Below are 16,448 nucleotides of genomic sequence, written 5' to 3'. Positions count from 1 at the left end.
CCGCTTCCTGGGTTCACGCCATTCTCCTGCCTCAGCCTCCCGAGTAGCTGGGACTACAGGCACCCGCCACCACGCCCAGCTAATTTTTGTGTTTTTAGTAGAGACGGGGTTTCGCCGTGTTAGCCAGGATGGCCTCGATCTCCTGACCTTATGATCCACCCGCCTCAGCCTCCCAAAGTGCTGGGACTGCAGGCGTGAGCCTCCGCACCCAGCCTGGATTTTCTATTTCTTCATGATTCAGTCTTGGTAGGTTGTATGTTTTTAGGAATTTATCTGTTTCTCTAGGCTATCCAATTTGTTGACATATAATTGTTCCTAGTATCTCTAGAAATCTTTTATATTTCTGTTATGTCAGTTGTAATGTTTGCTCTTTCATTTATAATTTTATTAATTTTAAAGATTTTTTATCTGAAAGTTTTCTTTTTTTAGTCTATCTAATGGTTTGTCAATTTTGCTTATCTCTTAAAAAACAAAACACAAGTCTTAATTTCCTGATGTTTTCTATTATTTTCCTAGTCTGTATTTCAGTTATTTGTTTCTGTTTTGATTTTTATTTCCTTCCTTCTGCTGACTTGGGCCTTAGTTTGCTGTTTTTTTTTTTTTTTTTTTCTAATTCCTTAAAGTGTGAAGTTAGGTTGCTTATTTGAGATGTTTTCTCTTTATGTAGGTGTTGGTCACTATAAACTGAACTCTTAGAACTGTTTTAGCTGCATGCCATATAGTTTTGATATGCTATTTTTTCATTTTCATTCATCTCAAGGTTTTTTTTTTTTGTTTTCCCTTTTGACATCTTCTTTGACCTGTTGATTGTTTAGATGTGTATTGTTTAGTTTCTACATATTTGTGAATTTTCCAACTGTCCCCCTGTTCTTGAGTTCCAGTTTTATACCATTTTGTTGGAAAAGAAAATTGATATGATTTCAGTCTTTTCTAATATGTTAAAACTTGTTTTGTAGCCTAACATATGATTTGTCCTGGGTGTTTTTTCATGTGCACTTCAAAAGAATTTGTATTTTGCCGCTGTTGGGTGGAGTGTTCTGTATATGTCTGTTAGGGCCATTAGCCCCAAGTCCACTGTTTCCTTATTTATTTTCTGACTGGATTATCTATAAATTATTGAAAGTGGGATTACTGGCTTGGTGCAGTGGCTCATGCCTGTAATTCCAGCACTTTGGGAGGCCGAGGCAGGTGGTTTACTTGAGGCTAGGAGTTCACGACCAGCCTAGCCAACATAGAGAAACCCTGTCTCTACTAAAAATACAAAAGTTAGCGGGCATCGTGGTGCATGCCTGTCATCCCAGCTACTCGGGAGGCTGAAGCATGAGAATCCTTTGAACCCGGAACGCAGAGGTTGCAGTAAGCTGAGATCATACCACTGTACTCCTACCTGGGCGGAAGAGCAAGACTCTCTCTCTCAAAAAAGAAAAGAAAGGAAGAAAGAAAGACAGAAAGAAAGAAAGAGAAAGAAAGAGAGAAAATGGGAGTCCTCTACTATTACTGTATTGTTGTCTATTTCTCCCTCCCAATAATATTTGCTTTATTTAATAGGTGCTCCAGTGTGCAACCAACATGCATTATATATTTGCAATTCTTATATCCTCTTGATGAATTAACCACTTTATCATTATATAATGACCTTCTTTGTCTCTTGTGACATTTTCTTTTACTTAAAGTCTATTTTGTCTGATATAAAAATAGCCAGGCTGGCTCTTTTATGTGTATCATTTTCTTTTTCTTCTTCTTTTTTTTTTTAAATTATACACTAAGTTCTAGGGTACATGTGCACAATGTGCAGGTTTGTTACATAGTTATACATGTGCCATGTTGGTTTGCTGCACCCATTAACTCGTCATTTACATTAGGTATTTCTCCTAAATCTATCCCTCCCCTAGCCTTCTACCCTAGGACAGACTCCAGTGTGTGATGTTCCCCACTCTGTGTCCAAGTGTTCTCATTGTTCAGTTCCCACTATGAGTGAGAACATGCGGTGTTTGGTTTTCTGTCCTTGTAATAGTTTGCTCAGAACGATGGTTTCCAGATTCATCTATGTCCCTGCAAAGGACATGAACTCATCCTTTTTTATGGCTGCATAGTATTCCATGGTGTATATGTGCCACATTTTCTTAATCCAGTCTATCATTGGTGGACATTTGGGTTGCTTCCTAGTCTTTGCTATTGTGAATAATGCCTCGATAAACATATGTGTGCATGTGTCTTTATAGTAGCATGATTTATAATCCTTTGGGTATATACCTAGTAATGGGATGGCTGGGTCAAATGGTATTTCTAGTTCTAGATCCTTCAGGAATCGCCACACTGTCTTCCACAATGGTTGAACTAGTTTACACTCCTACCAACAGTGTAAAAGCATTCCTATTTCTCCACATTCTCTCTAGCATCTGTTGTTTGCTGACTTTTTAATGATCACCATTCTAACTGGTGTGAGATGGTATCTCATTGTGGTTTTGATTTGCATTTCTCTGATGACCAGTGATGATGAGCATTTATTCATGTGTCTGTTGGCTGCATAAATGTCTTCTTTTGAGAAATGTCTCTTCATATCCTCTGCCCACTTTTTGATGGGGTTGTTTTTTTCTTGTAAATTTGTTTGAGTTCTTTGTAGATTCTGGATATTAGCCCTTTGTCAGATGGATAGATTGCAAAAATTTTCTCCCATTCTGTAGGTTGCCTGTTCACTCTGATGGTAGTTTCTTTTGCTCTGCAGAGGCTCTTTAGTTTAATTAGGTCCCATTTGTCTATTTTGGTTTTTGTTGCCATTGCTTTTGGTGTTTTAGTCATGAAGTCCTTGCACCAAGCAGACCTAATAGACATCTCCAGAACTCTCCACCCCAAATCAACAGAATATACATTCCTTTTAGCACCACATAACACTTATTCCAAAATTGACCACATAGTTGGAAGTAAAGGACTCCTCAGCAAATGTAAAAGAACAGAAATCACAACAGACTGTCTCTCATACCACAGTGCAATCAAATTAGAACTCAGGATTAAGAAACTCACTCAAAACCACACAACTACATGGAAACTGAACAACCTGCTCCTGAATGACTACTGGGTAAATAATTAAATGGAGGCAGAAATAAAGATGTTCTTTGAAACCAATGAGAACAAAGACACAACATACCAGAATCGCAGGGACACATTTAAAGCAGTGTGTAGAGGGAAATTTGTAGCACGAAATGCCCACAAGAGAAAGTGGGAAAGATCTAAAATCGACAGCCTAACATCGGTGAATCCAGGAGCTGGTTTTTTGAAAACATCAGCAAAGTTGATAGACCGCTAGTAAGACTAATAAAGAAGAAAAGAGAGAAAAATCAAATAGACACAATAAAAAATGGTAAAAGTGATATCACCACCAATCCCACAGAAATACAAACTACCCTCAGAGAATACTATAAACACCTCTACACAAATAAACTAGAAAATCCAGAAGAAATGGATCAATTCCTGTACACATACATCCTCCCAAGACTAAACCAGGAAGAATTTGAATCTCTGAATAGACCAATAACAGGCCCTGAAATTGAGGCAATAATCAATAGCCTACCAACCAAGAAAAGTCCAGGACCAGACGGATTCACAGCCAAATTCTACCAGAGATACAGAGAGGAGCTGGTACTATTCCTTCTGAAACTATTCCAATCAATAGAAAACGTGGGAATCCTAACTAACTCATTTTATGAGGCCAGCATCATCCTGATACAAAAGCCTGGCAGAGACACAACAAAAAAAGAGAATTTTAGACCAATGTCCCTGATGAACATCCATGCTAAAATCCTCGATAAAATACTAGCAGACAGAATTTAGAAGCACATCAAAAAGCTCATCCACCACGATCAAGTTGGCTTCATCCCTGGGATGCAAGGCTGGTTCAACAGACGCAAATCAATAAATGTAATCCATCACATAAACAGAACCAATGACAAAAACCACATGATTGTCTCAATAGATGCAGAAAAGGCCTTTGACAAAATTCAACAGCCCTTTATGCTAAAACCTCTCAGTAAACTAGGCATTGATGGAACGTAACTCAAAATAATAAGAGCTATTTATGACAGACCCACAGCCAATATCATATTGAATGGGCAAAAACTGGAAGCATTCCCTTTGAAAACCGGCACAAGACAAGGATGCCCTTTCTTGCTACTCCTATTCAACATAGTGTTGGAAGTTCTGGCTAGGGCAATCAGGCAAGAGAAGGAAATAAAGGGTATTCAGTTAGGAAATGAGGAAATCAAATTGTCTCTGTTTGCAGATGACATGATTGCATATTTAGAAAACCCCATCGTCTCAGCCCAAAATCTCCTTGAGCTAATAAGCAACTTCAGCAAAGTCTCAGGATACAAAATCAATGTGCAGGATATCACAAGCATTCCTATACACCAATAACAGACAGAGAGCCAAATCATGAGTGAACTCCCATTCACAGTTGCTACAAAGAGGATAAAATACCTAGGATACCAGCTTACAAGGGATGTGAAGGATCTCTTCAAGGAGAACTACAAACCACTGCTCAGTGAAATAAAAGAGGACACAAACAAATGGAAGAACATTTCATGCTCATGGGTAGGAAGAATCAATGTCGTGACAATGGCCATACTGCCCAAGGTAATTTATAGATTCAATGCCATCCTCATCAAGCTACCAATGACTTTCTTCACAGAATTGGAAAAAACTACTTTAAAGTTCATATGGAACCAAAAAAGAGCCCGCATTGCCAAGACAATCCTAAGCCAAAAGAATAAAGCTAGAGGCATCACGCTACTTGACTTCAAACTATACTACAAGGCTACAGTAAAGAAAACAGCATGGTACTGCTACCAAAATAGAGATATAGACCAATGGAACATAACAGAGCCCTCAGAAATGACACCACACATCTACAACCATCTGATCTTTGACAAACCTGAGAAAAACAAGAAATGGGGAAAGGATTCCCTGTTTAATAAATGGTGCTGGGAAAACTGGCTAGCTGTATGTAGAAAGCTGTAACTGGATCCCTTCCTTACACCTTATACAAAAATTAATTCAAGATGGATTAAAGACTTAAATGTCAGACCTAAAAACCATAAAACCCTAGAAGAAAACCTAGGCAGTACCATTCAGGACGTAGGCATGGACAAGGATTTCATGACTATCATCATGAAATATATTTTTCTGTCCCTTTCAGTCATGGACTGAAAGCCTAAGTCAGGTCTTTGAGTCCTTAAAGCTAAACTGTGTCTCTTTTAAGCAGAATTTATCTGAATGTTGTTTTTCAATTCATTCAGCCACTCTGTATTTTTAAATCAGAGAACTTAATCCATTTACATATAAATTAATTTTTGATAGGTAAGAATTTAATATTGCCATTTTATTGTTTTCTTACTATTTTGTACTTCCTTTGTTCCATTCTTTCTCTCTCATTGTCTTCCTATGTGATATAACTTTTTGTAGGGGCAATCCTTTCTCTTTATCTTTTGTGTATCTATGTCAGATGTGTGTGTGTGTGTGTGTGTGATTACAAGGCTTACCTACATCATAGTTAAGTCATTATATTTTAAGCTGATATCAATTTAACTTTCATTTCATACAAAAGCTTTACACTTTTAACTTCTCTTCCCCCAACAATTTATATTAACGTCACAATTTACACCTGTTATAGGTCACATACCCATTGACAAATTATTACAGCTATAGTTATTTTATTACTTTTGTGTTTAAATTTTTACACTAGAGTTAAAAATGATGTGTCCACCACCATTGCAGTTTAGAGTATTCTGAATTTGACTACATTTTTATCTTTACAGTGAGTTTTATACTTTCATCTATTTTCATGTTGTTAGTTTTGTACTTCTTCCCTGTTTCCCATTCTAAAAACTGTTTCCAGTCTCCATGTCCATGGTACAAAATTCTTTTCATCTTATTCCAGATCTCCTTCCCTTTCTGTTTTTCCTGTTTGCATGCTGTCAGCATTCTCTGTACCTCTCTTTTGGACTCACTTTCTCTCTCACACATCTCTGCTTGGCTTTTTTTTTTCCTCATTATAAACAGGTGTTTTCTATGTGTTGAAAAGATAGCCCCTGGCAGCCCCAGATTAACAACTTTTCATCGTAGAAACTCTTTTTCTATTGCAGTTGCTCTTCCCAACATCTGTATATTTGTCCCAGGAAAGGATGCTGATCGGTCTTGGTTGAATCGTATGTCTACTCCTGAGCCCATCACTGCCCTCGGTAATGAGATGCTATGATTGGTTATTTGTGGATTATATGCCCAACCACAGAAAGGGAATGGGGCTGGGCAGTCCCAAACAATAGCTGTTATCATCTACTACAGCCCAGAGTGAGAGATTGTGGGACCTTTTCTCTCTTTCATAGTTCCATAGGAAGGGTATTTGGTTGTTCTTAGGAAACTAAAAGGGAAGTAGGGATTTCTTTGGTGGTTGAAAGCCAGCTTAGGTTCTAGGTATAGATGGCTGATTGAATGTATACATCAACTAGTGTATTAGTGCAGTTCTGAGTAAAGAGAAAGTAAGAAGGTTTAAAATATGGATATATATAAACTCAAAAAAAGGGAGAGGAAACAAAAACATGGAAATTTGGGGAGTTGAAAAGCACATGGACAAGTGGGAACTGATTTGCTTCTCCCCCCTCTGGCTTAGGAGTCAGCTTTCTCTGGTCTACTGAGAAGCAGCCTGATTTACACTGAAGAACCACTAAAGGCTCGGGAATTGGCACTTCCGGGTACTTCTGGAAGTGGAGGTAAAGATGAGGCTTGAAAAAACAGAAAGTATATCTTCTCAGAGAGGGTGAAACACCAGGCATGAAAGACAGCAGGGGCGCTGTACTGAAAATGGGGTTATATGAACATTTCTATATTGAATGACCCCTGGTTTTCTTCTCACACTCAGCTTCCAGGATGCTGACTGCCAGGCCTGTACTCTATAGGCAGGGGTTTAGAGAAATCTTTAGGTCTCTCTTCTTGGTCGGTTTCCCCAGTGATACTGATATTGGAGGGTCTTTAAGGGAATGCCCCATGACTCCTCTCTGGTAAAGCCCATAGTTGATAGATCTCATCATGTGATTGAGCCTGCCATCAGTGTGTTAGTGTCCTCACCTTGAATTACACAGATAGCTCAGGATCTCCAGACAGCTGAGGAAAGCCTGTTACATGAAAGAAGTCAGCACAACCAAAAGTATCCTCAGATTGCCTTTCCTCTCTATTTTATTTTGTTGTTGTTGTTGTTGTTGTTGTTTCTGAGACAGAGTCTTGCTCTGTTGCCCAGGCTGGAGTGCAATGGCGCGATCTCGGCTCACTGCAACCTCCACCTCCTGGGTTCAAGCTATTCTCATGTCTCAGCCTCCCGAGTAGCTGGGATCACAGGTGCCCGCCATTGTGCCCAGCTAATACTTGTATTTTTAGTAGAGATGGGGTTTCACCATGTTGGTCAGGTTGGTCTTGAACTCCTGATCTCAGGCGATCCACCTGCCTCGGTCTCCCAAAGAGCTAGGATTACAGGTGTGAGCCACTGTGTCTGGCCTTTATTGTAGATTTTTAAATATTTGTCTTCCAGCACTTCTGTAGGAATTTTTGTTCATGTTCTACAATTTTTAGCGTTCAATACTTGTTCTCTGAATGTTTCTTTTTATAGCTTTTTTGTTGTATTATAAAATTTTATTATACTAAGGACAAAGGGAAGATACTAGAAGCTTCCAGGAAGGGAAAAAAAAAATTGTGTCATATACAAAGGATCAGGAAACAGAATGGCTTGAAACATTTCAGCAGCAATACTGGAAGCTAGAAGCCAGTGTTGGTTTAATGCCTTGGAAGATTGGAAGGACAATACTTTTCAACCTAGACATCTTCATCCAGACAAGCTATCAAGCAAATGTAAGGACTGAATAATATCTTTCTTAGACATTAAAGTCTCCTATACTCTGTTATCAAATTATTAGGAGATGTGCTCCACCAAAAGTAGGGTTTAAATCAGGGGAGCGAGAAAAACAGAGAATGGAAATGCAGGATATCTAACTGAAAAGAGTTGTGAAGGAAATTCTCAGATACAGAATGAAGGGAGACCCCAGGGCAACAGCTGTGCACCAGATATGAGGGTGATTCGTGCAGACTGGAGCAAGTCGGAATGGTCTGGAGAGATTCCTTCAAGAAGACCTATGTGGGAAAGTTGGCAGGAAGGAAGGTAAGGTATGGTGGAGGCAGGGGAGCTGTGAAAGAGGAATGTTCTAACTATGGAAGATCAGAGATAATACCTAAAACTAAAAGCACACTATATTGGTCCTTTTTTATATTTCAGAGATATCAAGGTAATATCAAATGAATCAACTAAATGTTGAAAGTGGTTGTCTCTGGGAGTTGGGGGTGGGAGGAATAGAGAGAGGCAGAAGGCTGCTATTTTTGTAGCAAGTCTTGTAAATGTACTTGATTCTTAAACTATGAGTATGTATATCTTTTTGATCAAAGCCAGTTTAGATATCATGCCTAGCTCCCTCTGCAGCTGCCCACTCAGTAGTTGGCCGTGTGTTCCTTCCCAGAGAGTCACTAGCCCCATGGCTGGTGTGTGGTATATACTGCACACAGAGCACCTCTTTGTGGTAACTGCAGCTGGCAGGCACCCCTGTCTTCTTGCCTGCCACATCTCATCTCCAAGGCCAGTTGCTTCCTTGTTGAATTAAACATAATTTCTTCTGTCTCATTTTGACATTGAACATGGCTTTGAGCATTTCCCTGAGTCTGGAGCTACCTGGTTCTTGACAGGAGCTGTTATGAATGCTGATGGGAGTATGGGAGGATAAGGGATTTGGTGAGTGCATGGGTGGGAGAAGCAGGGAGATGGAGGGCGTAGCCCCTGGCTGGGTGTTTTAGATTGTAGCTTGATGTCCAGCAGTCTGGCCCCGAAGTGGAGATGTTGTGCTGCTTGTCCTGACCAGCTTGGTGCCTACCCAAGTCATGATTCTGGTAGCTGGAAGAAAGCCTGACTCACCTATTTGTCTGAGGGTCTTGGGTGGGCTTTTGGGGCTTAGGTTTCACTTCTCTGCCAATGGTGATGGTGATGCCCTGCAGACACTCCTGGCAGGAACTTGACTCTACTTTTCTCAAGGCTTGATCCCAACACCACCCTCTCCAGGAACCTCACTGATTGCCTTGTGGAGGAGAGTTCCTTCCGTTTTTGTGCTGCCATGTATTCATATCTTGGTCATTTTAAGTTGGTCTATCTTTCAAACTTACGTGGCTTTTGTAGGTTCCTGTCATGTCTCCCAAATTACTCCTAACTCAGTGGCTTAAAACAATAGCCATGAGTCTAGCTCACAAGTCTGGGGAGCAGTTGGGCAGTTCTGCTTATCTAGGCGAAGCTTAACTGATCTCAGATGGGCTCACTTACATGTTGTAGTCGACTAGTTGAGGGTCATCTGGGGACTGACTGGTCTAGAAAGCCTTCACTCCCAGGTCTGGAAGTTGGCTACTTGTCACCAGGTGTCCAGAGTTCTCAACCATAAAGTCATTCATCCTCTAGGAGCTAGCTTGAGTTTTTTCACATGGCAACGTCAGGTCCAAGAGACAGAAAAACCCTCAGTGTCCCTTGAGGCCTAGGTTTGGGATTGGCACAACATCACATCTGCCACATTCTGTTGGCTGAAGCCAGCCCTGATTCAAGAATTAAGGAGATAGATGCCATCTCTTGATGGGAATTGCTGCAGTGACATTACAAAATCACAAAGTCAGGGAGAGAGTTGGGGATTGGGGCGAATTTTGTAACCTACAGCAGAGTAACAAAAAAATTCTAATGTTTTTGAACACTTAAAACAGTGCCTGTTATACAGGGAGTGTTTTATGTGTTCCAATCACATTGTGCCTAAGGTTTCTCGTCTTTGAAACTGGGATGATCATAGTACTCACTTCATGGGATTGCTATGACAATGACATGAGATAGGGAGCTTGCCCAGGGTCATGTGGCTATTAAGTGTAGAGGCTCTGGGACTCAGTGCAGTGCAGTGATTGTCTTACTCTTTCCTGTCATCCACATGGGGATTTGCCCAGGACCTGGCACAGAGCAGGCCCTTCTAAACAGGAATCTAACTAGAAGAATAAATGCATATGTGCCACAACTGAAAAGGGAACATCTGAGAACCTGCAGAATATCTTCCCACCCCGAATGTTTTGTTATTTAATAGCAACAAACAATTTATCAGTGACAATCTCCGACAGACAAATTATCTCAGAGAAATAGGAGGTAAGGAATTCTTCATCCTGAGGAGGAAAAGGTGGGGCCCTCAGCTCCCTTCAGCGCCATGTTTTCTTCACTTTGGTGAATATGCCAGCCTCCCTATAAAGTCTTCCTGTGTCACTGCAGCCCAAATGAAAATCTGCTTTCAAGGTTTTACAGAGCTAATTACCTCAGATGCCTTCTGAGACATTCAGACCCCAAAGAGTTGAAAGCAGTATTAGGCCAAGCTATAACATAACACTTTGTGTTCCACATTCTAGTATATCATTTTAAATACAGTATCTTCTCATATATGCTCATATGCCCACGTGTTTATTGAATCTTCATTCACCAATTCATCATCCATTCATCTATCCACTCATCCAGTTATTCATGCAATCCACTCATAAATTCATGTACTCACGAATCTACCTTTCCCTGTACCCGACCAAATGAAACTCCGTCTATTTCTACCTATGTTACTTTGGCCACTCATTATTATCCATTCAGTCATCAGTGTATGTATCTTGCATCACCCTCCTATTCATCTGTATATCTGCCCTTCCAAATATCAATTCGACCTTCCCTACATCTATCCCTTCTTACTGCATTACTTGATTCTTCCATCTGCCCATTTAGTAGCCCATCACTATGTTCATTTATCTAATTGTCCATCTATTCATCCATTAACTCATTTCACCCTTATGTTCATGCTTACTGAATCCTCTATAATTTTTTAAATAATATATTTACACATCCCTTCATTCTCTTTTTCCTCAAATCAATTCTTGCTTTCTCCTTCCATCTACCCATTTATTTATCCCTACTGTCAAAGTTCTATATGTATATTAATTTATCCATCTTTCTATCTATTCATTTTTTCTTTCATTTTCTTTTTCTTCTTTTATGTATTTATTTATCTAGACATCCACTCCTCAATCTCCCTATTCATCTTCTTTCATCCTCGTTATTTCTTCCCTCCACCCATCCGTGTCTTATTCATCTATTCAGTCTATTATTCATCCGTCTGTCTGTCCATCCATCCATCCATCCATCCATCCATCCATCCCACTTTGTTTGACCTGCTGTAACAAAAGTACCTTATAGATTGGGTGGCTTAAACAAACATTTCACAGTTCTGGAGTCTGAGAAGTCCAAGATTAGTGTGCCAGCAGGGTCCAGGTTTTCTTACATTGTGGAGAGGAAGCTGTTGCGTGTCTCTTCTTATAGGGCACTGCCTCATCGTGAAAGTTCCACCCTCATGACCTAATTACTTCCTAAAGACCCATTGTCTTAATACCATCCATTTGGGGGGTAGGGTCTTAACATATTAATTTAACACCATCCATTCATCCATTCTTTCCTCTGTTCTTGCAGGGTCCCAATGAGAAGTCTGTATTCTGGACTTGTTTGAATAAGGGTTCTTATCGGGGGACTTCATGGGGGTAGTTAGGATAGGCATTTTGGGGAAAAGTTACAGAAGAAGAGGCAACATATTTGTCTGAACTCTGTGCATGTGTGTGTGTGTGTGTGAATGTCAAGTACAGAGTGTAGGTTATATATGCTATGATCAGCATAAATGTAGAAAATCTTAGACATGGATATATATTCCCCTATTAACTAAGTAATTACAGCCCAGTAAGATAAGCACATTGATTACATGCTTCCACAATTTGTCTTTAATCCCTATAAGCACAAAAACTAAGCCTATCTTGGCCAATTTTGTCCCAGTATTTTGCAGAGTGTCTCCATGTGTAATACTAAATACTTAATTAATATCTATTGAATAAAGAATGCAGGATTTGTAATCTGTCACAGAAGTAGAGTTTTTAAAAAAGGAAAGAATGCAGAATTTGTGAATAACTTTAGATCCCATTTCTGAGAAAAGCACTGGGGATGATTCAGCAAGGTCCCATGTGAGCTGGAGGAAGATCGTTGGTCAGGAATGGGAGTAAAGTTAGCCCTTGCACTCCTGTACAGAGCATACAAATTCCACGGTAGTGGGGGTAACTTGGGGCTACATTATGACTTTTGTGGTTAAATTTTGCAGCTGCTTTGGTATAAAGACAAATACATAACATTATGCATTTTCTTCAACTTAAACATTCATTTTTTCTTCTAATTAAAAAAAAAACTTGTGTGTGCCCCTAAGTGTATGCCCATTGTGCCTAATGGTTACATGGTCCTTTGTGTGGCAGGGCAGTGACCCACAGGCTGCAGCAGGAATCCAGGCTCTCCAGAAGCAGGTACCAACAATAACCAGTTTTCTCACTTCTGTATTTTCGCTCTCTTTTTTTAGACTGAGTCTCAATGTGTTGCCCAGGCTGGAGTGGAGCGGCACAATCTTGGCTTACTGCAACCTCTTGATCCCCTCCTGGGCTCAAGTGGTCCACCCACTTCAGCCCCATGAGTAGCCGGGACTATGGGCACAAGCCATCACACCGAGCTAATTTGTATATTTTTTTTGTAAAGATGGGGCATGTTGTCCAGGCTGATCTCAAACTCCTGCGCTCAAGTGATCCACTCTTTGGCTTCCCAAAGTACTGGGATTACAGGCATGAGCCACCACTCTCGGCCACCCTTTTTTATTTCTTCTATTGAGATAAAAAGCCATTTCAAGACAGCCTTCACTTTCCCACAGTAGACACCCCACCTTTATTAATACTCGGCCAGATTTTCCAAATAATAACATTAGCTGATAATGGTGAAGATGATAATGATAAGATTTTGTGTGTTGTATCAGTGCAAAGTGCATTTTCCAAACCTTTCATTGTTGGAAAACCTCAAAACTTCAGCATGCATAAAAGTGTGGGTTTGACTTGAGAAGAATTGGTTCTGTAGCAGGATAAGCCACAGACAAAACCCTTCAGACACCGGGTTAAAGAAGGAAGAGGCTTTATTCGGCTGGGAGCATTGGCAGACTTGTATCTCAAGAACTGAGCTCCCTGAAGAAAGAGTTCCTGGCCCTTTTAAGAGCTTACAACTTTAAGGGGTCCATGTGAAAAGGTTGTGATAGATTGAGCAAGCATGGGGTATGTGACTAGGTGGGGGTGGTGAGCAAGGCAAGTATTTCTCCATACCATTGTCTGTGATCTATAGATAGCACAAGTGGTTGGGGTGAGGGTTAATCTTTAAACCTACAGGCCTGGCCAGTGGTGCCAATCAGTCTGTTATTTTTCAGTTTTGACTTCCCTCTTTTCTTTGGAGACAGGGGACAGTAGGAGAAATGGCCTCTCTCCTCATTCCCTCCTTTGAGAACCTCACTCGCTAGTGGGAGTTCTCATTCTCATCCTCACTATCTAGATCTTCCTGTGAGACAGATCGATAGTGATTCATGTATACTTGTGCTGAGGTCTTTTGATGAACTAAGGTGGTTACGAAACCTCTTAGTAACTGGAGAAATACGTGTAACATACAGGGGAGTAACATGCAGGTTCCTAACACTATTATTATTCCTATTATAAGAGTTTTAAATCCTCCTAGAGCTGGAAACCATTTTCCAAACAAGGATCCAGGATCAAACCTATGCCAAACCTGCATGGGCACATATGCCAGCTTTGTCATGTCTCTAACTATATTTTCAACTACTTGTCCTTGATCATCTATTTGCAGACAGCAGTTGGTCAATTTGAATTTTCCACAGACGACTCCTTCATTTGCCAGAAAATAATCTAAGGCCAATCTATTCTGATAGATGGCATTTCTCATTTGGGTTTCCTGCCAGGCTAAAAGAGTCAAAGCTCTGCCAGTTTCATTAGCGATTATTTCTAAGACGGCCTGTAACCGTATGATCTGGTTGAGCATGTAGATGGAGGTTCAGTATCCCCACGAGCCGCCTTGTGCTCATGTGGCAGGCCTATAGTACTGTATGATCCTTTTGGGGGGCCACTCATCATCTTTCCAATTTCCTATAGATATGCTCCTCTTTTCTCAGGAGGCATAGACAGGGAAATCTAGGAGCTTACCTGTTTTTTCGGGCAGTAGGAAAAAGGATGGCTTAATGGTGCCAATGACACAACTCCTTACCCACTGATCGGGTAACTGAGTGTAGGCTCTGTGCCTACATATCCAGTATAGTCCAGAGGGAGCCATCCAGTCTTGATGAGATTCTGAATGGGCCTAAGCAGTCTATAATGTAGGAAATTTACTGAAGGGATTCTTTTCAGTATGGTTTAGACCCCACCAGGTGACTGTCCCTGTTGTGCTGTTATACAGCTTCTGTCCTCGACAATTGAGCCTTCCTACAAGGATGGTGAAGTCTTTTCCTTCTCTAGCTATGCAGTATTATCCAATAATCGAGGTTTTCAGGACCCAGAAGTTGCTAGTTTGGGCTTTCTGGACTGGAATTATGTCAGGAACTGGATCAGTAGGCACCAATTCTCGGGCTTCCCAAGACCCCTGGTCTCCCATAGTGGTTCCCCCACATACATAACAGGAAGTAACATTGAGGGAATGAGCTACATTTCCTGATAACTGGAGAAACAAGTTGTCTTTTTTTTTTTTTTTTCATGGAAGCTCTGGTGTTGGCAGATTCAGTTCATCTTAAAGGTCTGAAACACTGGTTTGGGAGAACACCTGTGGACCTCCCCTTGGATGAAAATATTTACTCGGAGATCCAGTCCAGTTCCATCAATGCCTAGAGTTACGTACTCTTCTGTTTTCCAACGGGGATCAAGGGGATTGGTAATTAGTAGTTCTAATGGGTTACAGTGATCACTAGTGCAGGAAGAGTTACTGTTTCCTTTTTGAAGGCGGACAGGGTCCTTCTCATCTTTTTTTCCAGATGGCCTAAATGACACAGGACCAGTAACTACATTCATCACTACACAATCCTAATTCGTGACAAACAAACTTATTTTCTACTATGTAGCCCCTTTCCCAATCTAGAGAGCCACATCTTATCCTATTTCCATACAGGTCACTGTTGATTGCTGCACAGGCATCAAATTTTAAGATAATTTGTTTGGGGACTCCTTTCTCTTCTGTTCCAGTTATTTATTCGGGTCAGCTTTTCCCCAGCTGCCAGTCCTCAATCTTATTTCAAAAATGGTAGTCACTGGGGGCTCAGATGGGTTATAGCACACATCAAGCTGGTCACTTCCTGGGCTACATACCTTGTATAGAGTAGCATTATACAAACAAATTCCTTTTAGAATCCCGGTACACTCATAATAACTATAAAATAATAGGACTGCAGCAACCTTTTGTCCTTCCTCAGTGACTTAATGTATACACTGGGAACAGTCCTCAATCTGAGGAAGGTCAGTTGAAGTACTACTGTACAAGTTCAAAATTTAAGGATAATGAGTCCCACGATGAGTTTCCTTATGCTTCGGCCATGCGTGGACCAGTCAGCTTCCGGGTGTGACTTTGCAGGAGTTGTCCGGGCTTGGTCTCACTTCCCAGGTCTCAGGTGCTGCAGGTTTTACATGGCTGTGGTGGATCCAGGCTGGGATTCCCTCTACCTTTATGGCTGTGGGAGTCGTCAAGACGAAGGTGTGGGGTCCTTTCCACCATGGCCGCAAGGGGACTACGTTCCAATCCTTGATCCACACCCAATCACCAGGAGAGAAAGGGTGAACTGGGGAGAATAAGCTGATGGGGCACCTCTCATTTAACCAGGCCTAAATTGTGTTTGTAATTTTCCCTAAAACCTGTAGCTGTCTCTGTAACTCAATTTCACCTAGCCCTCGAGGAGTGCCTGGGAGTCCCTGTAGTATGGGAGGGGGCCTATGATATAGTATTTCATAAGGGGAATATCTTGTTCTTTTAGAAGGGGTACATCTAATCTTAATACCATAGGGAGAGCTTGTACCCACTTTAATCCTGTTTCTTGACACACTTTCCCTAAACTATTTTTGATAGTCCAATTCATCCGCTTTCTGGAACTTTGTGGTTGGTAGGTGGTATGTAGTTTCCATGTGATCCCAGTACCTTTGCTGTCTTCTGTACCAAGTCAGACACAAATGCCAGCCGGTTGTCTGAGCCGTTTTGTAAGGGCAGTCCAAACCTAGGGATGAGATCTCGGAGAAGCACATGGGTTACTTCACGAGCCTTCTTGGTCTGTGCTGGATAGGCCTCCACCCACCCAGAGTATGTACGCACTAGAACTAGCAAATACTTGTTACCTCCACATTTGGGTATCTCAGTGAAGTCTACTTGGAGATCTTCAAAGGCAACTGCTCCATAAGCTTGTATGCTGGGTGGGACAGTTGGACCTTGCTTATTG

At 41.0% G+C, this 16,448-nt stretch overlaps 1 long non-coding RNA gene across 1 annotated transcript in view; it reads left to right on the top strand.

Annotated features, from left to right (window-relative positions):
• Window positions 1–16,448, top strand: part of LOC139355385 (uncharacterized) — a 229,030-nt gene that overhangs the window by 88,314 nt on the left and 124,268 nt on the right. Inside the window, exons 4-6 of the long non-coding RNA XR_011617787.1 lie at window positions 6,138–6,233; window positions 6,662–6,761; window positions 7,652–8,197. This is a non-coding gene — a long non-coding RNA (uncharacterized lncRNA). The remainder of the gene's footprint in view (window positions 1–6,137; window positions 6,234–6,661; window positions 6,762–7,651; window positions 8,198–16,448) is intronic.

The sequence above is a fragment of the Macaca nemestrina genome, chromosome 20, assembly GCF_043159975.1.
Source record: "Macaca nemestrina isolate mMacNem1 chromosome 20, mMacNem.hap1, whole genome shotgun sequence".
Lineage (NCBI taxonomy): Eukaryota > Metazoa > Chordata > Mammalia > Primates > Cercopithecidae > Macaca > Macaca nemestrina.
Note: the sequence above shows the minus strand (reverse complement) of the source record. Positions and strands in the feature narration are given on the sequence as shown.